The following is a 9,355-nucleotide window of genomic DNA, read 5'->3' as shown; positions in this document are numbered from 1 at the left end:
TCAGCCAGGCTGCCTGCCGTCAGAGAGGTGCCGTATGCAGCTCAGTGGGATTACTCTGGAGCAGGGGTGGCCAAACTTGCTTAATGGAAGAGCAGCACAGAATAATGATCAGATGTCTGAGAGCTGCAAGGCAGGGGAGGGAAGGAGGAGGAGGAGGAGAAGAAGAAAGAAAAAGAAGAAGAAAGATTTATACCCTGCCCTTCTCTCTGAATCAGAGACTCAGAGCAGGTCACAATCGCCTTTATTTTCTTCCCCCACAACAGACACCCTGTAAGGTGGGTGGGGCTAAAGGGCACTCACAGCAGCTGCCCTTTCAAGGACAGAGGCTCAGAGCGGCCTACAATCTCCTTTCCCTTCCTCCCCCACAACAGACACCCTGTGAGGTGGGTGGGGCTGGGAGGGCACTCATAGCAGCTGCCCATTCAAGGACAGAGGCTCAGAGCGGCCTACAATCTCCTTTCCCTTCCTCCCCAACAACAGACACCCTGTGAGGTGGGTGGGGATGGAGAAGGCTCTCACAGCAGCTGCCCTTTCAAGGACAGAGGCTCAGAGCGGCCTACAATCTCCTTTCCCTTCCTCCCCCACAACAGACACCCTGTGAGGTGGGTGGGGCTGAGAGGGCTCTCACAGCAGTTGCCCTTTCAAGGACAGAGGCTCAAAGCGGCCTACAATCTCCTTTCCCTTCCTCCCCCACAACAGACACCCTGTGAGGTGGGTGGGGCTGGGAGGGCACTCATAGCAGCTGCCCATTCAAGGACAGAGGCTCAGAGCGGCCTACAATCTCCTTTCCCTTCCTCCCCAACAACAGACACCCTGTGAGGTGGGTGGGGATGGAGAAGGCTCTCACAGCAGCTGCCCTTTCAAGGACAGAGGCTCAGAGCGGCCTACAATCTCCTTTCCCTTCCTCCCCCACAACAGACACCCTGTGAGGTGGGTGGGGCTGAGAGGGCTCTCACAGCAGTTGCCTTTTCAAGGACAGAGGCTCAGAGCGGCCTACAATCTCCTTTCCCTTCCTCCCCCACAACAGACACCCTGTGAGGTGGGTGGGGCTGAGAGGGCTCTCACAGCAGCTGCCCTTTCAAGGACAGAGGCTCAAAGCGGCCTACAATCTCCTTTCCCTTCCTCCCCCACAACACACACCCTGTGAGGTGGGTGGGGCTGAGAGCTTTCACAGCAGCTGCCCTTTCAAGGACAGGGGCTCAGAATGGCCTACAATCTCCTTTCCCTTCCTCCCCCACAACAGACACCCTGTGAGGTGGATGTGGATGAGAGGGCTCTCACAGCAGCTGCCCTTTCAAGGACAGAGGCTCAGTGGCCTACAATCTCCTTTCCCTTCCTCCCCCACAACATACACCCTGTGAGGTGAGTGGGGCTGAGAGGGCTCTCACAGCAGTTGCCCTTTCAAGGACAGAGGCTCAGAGCGGCCTACAATCTCCTTTTTCTTCCTCCCCCACAACAGACACCCTGTGAGGTGGTTACGGCTGGAGAGGGCTCTCAGAGCAGCTGCCCTTTCAAGGACAGAGGCTCAGAGCGGCCTACAATCTCCTTTCCCTTCCTCCTCCACAACAGACACCCTGTGAGGTGGGTAGGGCTGGAGAGGGCTCTAGATAAAAATAAGTAAATTTAGGCAAAAGAAAATATTTAATTCATTACACCTATCAATCCAGGTGAAATATGTATTTCCCCATATTTAGGGTTTAAGGAGCTCTTGATATACAAAATCATAGTTGTATTTTAAAACCAATCCACCTGAAATGGAGTAATTTTAGTGTTTTATCTGATTAAACTTACTTCTAATTTTATTGCTTACTGTTATTGCTTAAGTTTGTTGTAATCGGCCCTGAGCCCAGTCGTGGGATAAGGCAGACTAAAAATGAACAAAAATAAATAAATAGCGTTTTGTGATATATATACCTAAATATGTAATATATCCTGTAGTCCACTTATAGTTACAATTTTGCTTCATATGTAAAGCATTTTCTTGGTGTAAAATTAAGGGGTAATAAATTTGATTTATTTTCAAACCTGAAATCTCTGCAAAGCTGTTTAATACAGGCTGTAAACTCTCTAATGAATGTATTGGATGAGATGGAAACAACAAAACGTCATCCGCCAAGAGCGCGAGTTTATATTCTTTGATTTATTTTAATACCTCTAATCTGTCCATTACCTCTAATCTCATTTGCCAATGGTTCCATTGCCAGTGCAAAGAGCATATTCCTAAACATATGCTATCAGAATATTTATTATTGAGTTTTATGTTAACTTGTGGATCGGCATAAATACGCGAGATGGCTGTCGAATTCCCCCCCCCCCCCAAAAAAAAAAACTCATGTGCTTTAGCACTGATTTTTAGATAAGGAATTTGTAGGGAATCGAAAGCTTTTTTTGGACATCTAGGGAAAAGAAAATAATGTGTTCCCTTACGTTCTGTGAATGTTGCACAATATGAAGTGCCTTATGGGTATTTTCTATAAGATCTCCACTGGGCATAAAGCACCTGTCAAGGGTCCTTGCCGTTTTTCCATGTTATGCTGGCTTGTTATATGTTGCATTTTGCCCTGGGAATCTGGGGTGGGTGTGGGCTGTACCTGCTTTGCTGTTTCTGTGTAATGTTCATAAGTATACTTTTCTGCCCTGTGAAGGAGGTTGGAGTTTGCGTCTCAAGGCCGCCTTATCACCTTCCAGAGCCAGCTTGAACTGCTCTTTGTCTGAGAGGGGAGAGAGTTTGGTGTGAACTAATTTGTATTGTTTTGCACGGGCTTTTTACTGCTACATTGGCAGACTCAGGTACAGGCCTATGAAGGGAATAAAGATCTGGTCACTCCCCAGATCTGACAAAGAATTGTCCTGCTACTGTTTCCTGTCTATCAATAAAGTCAATCTTATCAAAGATTTCAGGTTTTCACGGCTGGTAACATCATTAGGGTTTGTAGAATCTTTCGGGCTCAAGTGCCGTGTTCTACTGGAGAAAGTTTTCCTTCCAGGAAAGAAGTTTTCCTTTCCTGGACGGAAAACTTTCTCCAGTAGAACACGGCACTTGAGCCCGAAAGATTCTACAAATCCCTAAAGTCAATCTTCTTTGAAACCTGGATGTCTGCTTGAAGATAGACCCAGAGCTGACACACTTGATCCTGAGAGATATAGTTAGTAATGAATAGGTTCATACGATTTGCCAGAATTGCTGCAAATAACTTAAAATCAACATTCAACAAGGAAATTGGACCATATGATGAGGGGTTCAAAGAAACTGGACCATATGAAGAGGGGTCAGGATGACCCTGCACCAGGGATGTATTCTTCCCTAACCGTGTATTTTATAACTTCCAGAAAGCCTGAGAGATTTGGACACAGATGAAAGCAGAAGCCCTTCAAATGGTGTGACCAGTGCCCCCTCTGTCTTCTGAGGCACAAGTTCCAACCCCTCACTTATTAATTTTTTGTTTTGCATTATTTACAGTCTACCTTTCTCACTAGGACGCAAGGTGGATTCATAACAACAGGATGGCTATTCAGTAAACCATTTGACTTGGAGAATCAACTGGTATTCTAAAAAACAAAACTGAAGTAATGTGTCAGTGTATAAATAACACAGAAAATGATGCAAAATTACATATCAGGATCCAGCGTACAACTTAACAAAAGAACATAAGAGAAGCCCTGTTGAATCAGGCCAATGGCCCATCCAGTCCAACACTCTGTGTCACATAAGAACATAAGAGAAGCTGTGTTGGATCAGGCCAATGGCCCATCCAGTCCAATACTCTGTGTCACACAGTGGCCAATATATGTGTAAATAACTTATACAGTACAATAGACCACATGTTTTCAGGACAACAGTTGCCTTGACTTTTTTGGATTTGTATATTTGATTAACCTTTTGACTACTTATATCCTCAACGCTTGGTGGAATATCTGCAAAAGAAATTATATGACATAGGGATTTTTGTAAAAGGTAAAGGAGCTGGTAAGAGCAATAATTCTATCAGGGTTGTAACTTTTGGCTATTCCATTTCATCCTGCGATCTCTCACACCTTTAAGCCATTTAAAGCGAACAGCTTTACCCCATTTGGAAGCGATGGGTGAAGCAAAACTAAGGACTCTAATGGCTTCCCACCCTTTAAAGCAAACAGCTGATAGGCGGATCTGCTGTGCTGTATGCTTTAAAAGGTCGGCAGCCATTTCAGGGAAATGGAGCCATTTCAGGGCTCTCTTGTGCTTCCCCCTATTTAGAAGCCGGGGGGGGGGGGCGCAAATTGGAGGCTTCTAATCGCTGCCTGTCTGTTTTTCTGTCTTCCTTCCTTCCATATGATTTGTACTACAAATGATAATAGTTTAGAGTTTATGTTTGTATGTTTTGTATTATCTGTAAACTGAAATTTATTTATTTTTAAAAAAAATAGGCACATGCACATCTTTAATCCTAGTAGGTCTTTTGGTTCACAAAGTGTAATTTCAGTTTATGAGACTCTGCCGCTTAGAGGGATGTTAGCCAAATTACCTTAAAAATAGGGTTTTTAGGGAATTTTAGTTAGGTGGGCAAGATGGCAAAACATCACTGGACCAATAACCTTTGTATACCAGAGTCAGATTTCCCAGGAGTACCCAATAGTCAATTAGAGGAGTTGTATTTCAAACTAAGAATGAACTCACTGGGGAAATTCAAGCATACAAGAAACACAAGCATTCGTCACACAATACAGTACTAGGAAAATAGAAAGGAAATTAATAGGGACGGTTGCATGAGCAGGAGATCATTGGTGGAGTCAACACACAGTGAGTGGAAGGAGCGGGGAGGGGTAGCAGGAAGAAAGGAGATGTTTTTTACCTCAGAGCTTTCAGTGGGAACCAATGGGCACTGGGGGGGGGGGGAGAACTCTGGCACGTGCTTGGTTAGGTGACCCTGGCTGTTGGGGGGGGAGAAATAATAATAACAATAATAATAATATAAAATTTTATTTATATCCCGCCCTCCCCGCCTAGGCAGGCTCAGGGCAGCTAACAACATTTATAATATACAGACGAATAAATATAGGGCTTTAAAATTAACATTATTAAAAACCAGTCAATATACAATTAAAATTTAACCTAACCTGGCAGTGGTGATGGTATTTCCGGCGCTAATTTCTGTCAGTTTACATAGTTTACATAATAACATAGGTCCTTAAACAGAACCATTTTGGGGGGGCTCCCTTTATAAACAACCATAATTCAGCAGTCCGTGTACGCTAGCTTGAAGAGGGTGGTCTTGCAGGCCCTGCGGAAGTGATCGAGGCTCCGCAGGGCCCGCACCTCCTCCGGGAGCTGATTCCATAGGGAAGGGGCCGCGATTGAAAAGGCCCGTGCACGGGTGTTCTGAAGTCTAGCTTCTTTCGGCCCAGGGGTAGTCAGTTTATTTTTCCCAGCTGACCTCAGTGCTCTCTGGGGCTCATATGGGGAAAGACGGTCCCTCAGGTAGGCCGGTCCTCGGCCATATAGGGCTTTAAAGGTAATGATCAGCACTTTGTACTGGACCCGGTATGTAATCGGCAGCCAGTGCAGTTCGCGTAGCCTCGGCTGTATATGCTCCCACCTCGGGAGTCCCAGCAACAGCCTGGCCGCCGCGTTCTGCACTAGCTGCAGCCTCCGGGTCCGGCACAAAGGCAGCCCCAAGTAGAGGGCATTACAGTAGTCCAATCTTGAGGTGACCATCGCATGGATCACTGTTGCAAGGTCCCAACGCTCTAGGAAAGGGGCCAACTGCCTCGCCCGCCTCAGATGGAAGAATGCTGACTTGGCAGTGGCTGCAATCTGGGCCTCCATTGATAATGAAGGCTCCAGTAAAACACCCAAGCTCTTTACCTGGCGCGCTGCTTTCAATGGCGCGCCATCGAAGGCCGGCAGAGATATTTCCTTCCCCAGAGTGCCGCGACCTACACAAAGGACCTCTGTCTTCGTTGGGTTCAGCTTCAGCCCACTCAGCCTAAGCCACGTTGCAACAGCCTGCAGAGCCTGATCCAGATTCCCTGGGGTGGAGTCAGGCCGGTCGTCCATTAGTAGATAGAGCTGGGTGTCATCTGCATATTGATAGCAACCCAGCCCAAACCTCCAGGCAATCTGGGCAAGGGGGCGCATATAGATGTTAAACAACATCGGGGAGAGAACTGCTCCCTGAGGCACCCCACAATCTAGTGTGCGCCTCTGGGACCACTCGCCCGCAATCGCCACCCTTTGTCCCTGACCCAAGAGGAAGGAGGAAAGCCATTGTAAGGCCAACCCCCGAACCCCTATGTTGGCGAGGCGGCGGGTCAGTAACTGATGGTTGACTGTATCAAATGCCGCCGACAGGTCTAGCAACATCAGTACCGCGGCGCCGCCTCGATCCAGTTGCCGCTGGAGGTCATCCACCAAGGCGACCAGCACCATCTCCGTCCCATGGCCCGGCCGGAAACCAGACTGGCACGGGTCCAGGACGGAAGCGTCATCCAGAAACCTCTGTAGCTGCAACGCCACTGCCCTCTCCATAATTTTACCTAAAAACAGTAAATTGGACACCGGACGGTAATTTGCCAATTCGGCCGGGTCTGCTGTACATTTTTTCAAGAGGGGGCGGACCAAGGCCTCTTTCAGAGGTGTTGGAAAACGCCCCTCTACGAGGGATCTATTTATGATGTCCCGTAAAGGACATCTAAGCTCCCTCTGGCAGGATTTAACCAGCCAAGAGGGGCAAGGGTCCAAATCGCATGTTGTTGGGTGAGCAGCAGAGAGGATTCCGTTGACTTCCTCCAGGCTGAGTGGGTCGAAGTGATCCAGCACTAAGCCCAAAGACAGGCACGGAGCCTCAATTTCACTTACTGTATCCAATGTGGTAGGCAGGTCTTGGCGGAGCGACGAGATTTTATCTGCAAAATGTTTCGCAAATGCCTCACAGCCGATCTCTAATTCTCTAACATTTGGTTTGCCTTGTGGCAATGTTATAAGATCTCCAATTATTCTAAACAATTGTGCTGGGCGCAAATTTGCAGATGCAATCTTGGTTGCAAAGTAGTCTTTCTTTGCAGCCTTGACTGCCATCTCATAAGACGTGGCTTTAAAAAAATGTGGCTTTAAAAAAAAATTGAGCCGTTTTCCAGAGGGGGGGGAGGAGAGGAGGCTGGAGATGTGGGAGGGGCAGTCTTTCGGTCAGGCTTTGGGCATTGGAGGTGACGTTTGCCACACCAAGCTTTTCCCAAAGGTGTGTCCATTTATTATCATTTTTTATTATTTTAGAGTTTGTCAGGTATATGTGTGTGTGTGAGAGTATAGAAATGTACTTGTCTGGGAAGTGCGTAGAAATGTATTGGGGGGAGAACGGGCTTGTGGGGCTTCCCTGCTTTTGTACCCGTTAAGGCAAAGGGTCATCTGATTGTCAAGTCTATAGGAGTCCCCCATTTACCTCTCCGACGAGATGGACCGAATTCAGCAGCAATGACGAAGAAAGGAAAGGGATGTGTGCAATGACCAGTGCTACGCGCAGTGAAAGGGCCCAAACTTATCAGGAATGGGGGTCCAAAAGAGACACAATGAATGACAGAAGACTCTGCCTTAAGTAGCCAGACTCATAACCTGAGGCAGGATCAGACTGCCTCCCAGGAAACTGAACCGTAAGTTTGGAGTACCAGTGATGGCTCTCCGGGCCTAAAACAATAACCTAAGATGGGCAATTTGGAGTCTAATTGTAAACAACAGCGACACCTCTTAAGAAACAAAATAATTTAAGAAGGAAGGAGATGGGTGACAGGATCTCATTGATGGCATGGTGATTTATCCCACGATGTTCTACTGACAGAAGTGATTTCCCTTATCGGTGACAGGAAGAGTCTCACATGTTGCAACAGTTCTTTTGTTAACAGTCACTAAAGCGGAAGCTCCAATACTTTGACCACCGAATGAGAAGGGAGCACTCACTGGAGAAGACCCTGATGCTGGGAAAGACAGAAGGCAAAAGAAGACGGGGACGGCAAAAGATGAGATGGCTGGACAACGTTACTGATGTAGCTAAAACAAATTTGAGCGGACTTCGGAGGATGGTGGGCCTGGCGTGACTTGGTCAGTGGGGTCGCAAAGAGTTGGACTCGATTGTGTGGCTGAACAAGGCACATTTATATAATCAGAGCCTGATGATCACTCTGGAATGCAAGACGAGGCCATAGGATAGTTCCAGCATGGCTGTTGCTGACAGAGAAACAGAGTGCTTTTAGAAATCCTTGGATGCATGGCTTCTCCACGCATGCTGCTTGTTTAGTTCTTTTTTTTTTTATTTTGTTATTTTCCACACATAAACAACCTCTCTTTTTTTTTTAACATAAAAAGTGAAAAAGAATAAAAAACGAAAACCAAGCAAAAAAAAATATCCAAATAGAGAGTGATTGAGCACATTGAAATTACATTAAAGAAAAATCACATTGATAAGTTTACTATATAAATTATACTAATCTATCCTTCTCCATATAAAATCAAACATCCCTACTTCCATTACATTAAAGAAAAATCACATTGATAAGTTTACTATATAAATTATACTAATCTATCCTTCTCCATATAAAATCAAACATCCCTACTTCCATTATATTTTTACCTACACCAAACCAATAATTAACCGGCGGTATCTAAGCAATCAGTTGTTTCCTACCCAAAGATAAAATTTTTCCCATTTCTTTGTGGCATCGCATTTCGATAAGCCTTTAACCATATTTGATAGAATATCCATTTCTGCTACATTCAGTATTTTTTGAATTAAATCATCCCTTTGTGGAACATTTTTCTGTCTCCAGACTGCGGCATAAAGAATTCTAGCCGCAGTCACAATATATATCATTAAATATTCATCTTCTCGTGGGAGCTCATCTCTGACCATCGAAAGTAACATTATCTCTGGTTTCAGAATAATATTAACTCTTAATATCTCTATTATTAGTTTATGTACCATTCTCCAATACCTTTTGGCTTGCTCACAACTCCACCATAAATGAAAAAACGACCCTAACCGAATCCTACACTTCCAACATTTCGGGGAGAAAATTGGATTTATTTTATTCAATTGTACAGGTGTAACATACCACCTGTGAAAAAGTTTAAAAGCATTCTCTCTAAAATTAATCGGTTTGATCACCTTATAATTATTTTTCCAGAATTGCGCCCACTGATCTAGCATGATGGATTTTTTCAAATTGTTTGCCCACTTCAGCATTGTTTCCTTAATTACTTCATCCTCCAGCTTAATTTGTAGAAAGTAATTATAGACCTTCTTGATTATCTTTTGCTTTTCTACCAATAAAATTTTATCAAAATCAAAATTTTGTTTCGTGAAGCCTAATAGTTTATCTTTATTATATT

The sequence above is a fragment of the Heteronotia binoei genome, chromosome 5 (genome assembly GCF_032191835.1).
Source record: "Heteronotia binoei isolate CCM8104 ecotype False Entrance Well chromosome 5, APGP_CSIRO_Hbin_v1, whole genome shotgun sequence".
In the NCBI taxonomy this organism is placed as follows: Eukaryota; Metazoa; Chordata; class Lepidosauria; order Squamata; family Gekkonidae; genus Heteronotia; species Heteronotia binoei.
Note: the sequence above shows the minus strand (reverse complement) of the source record.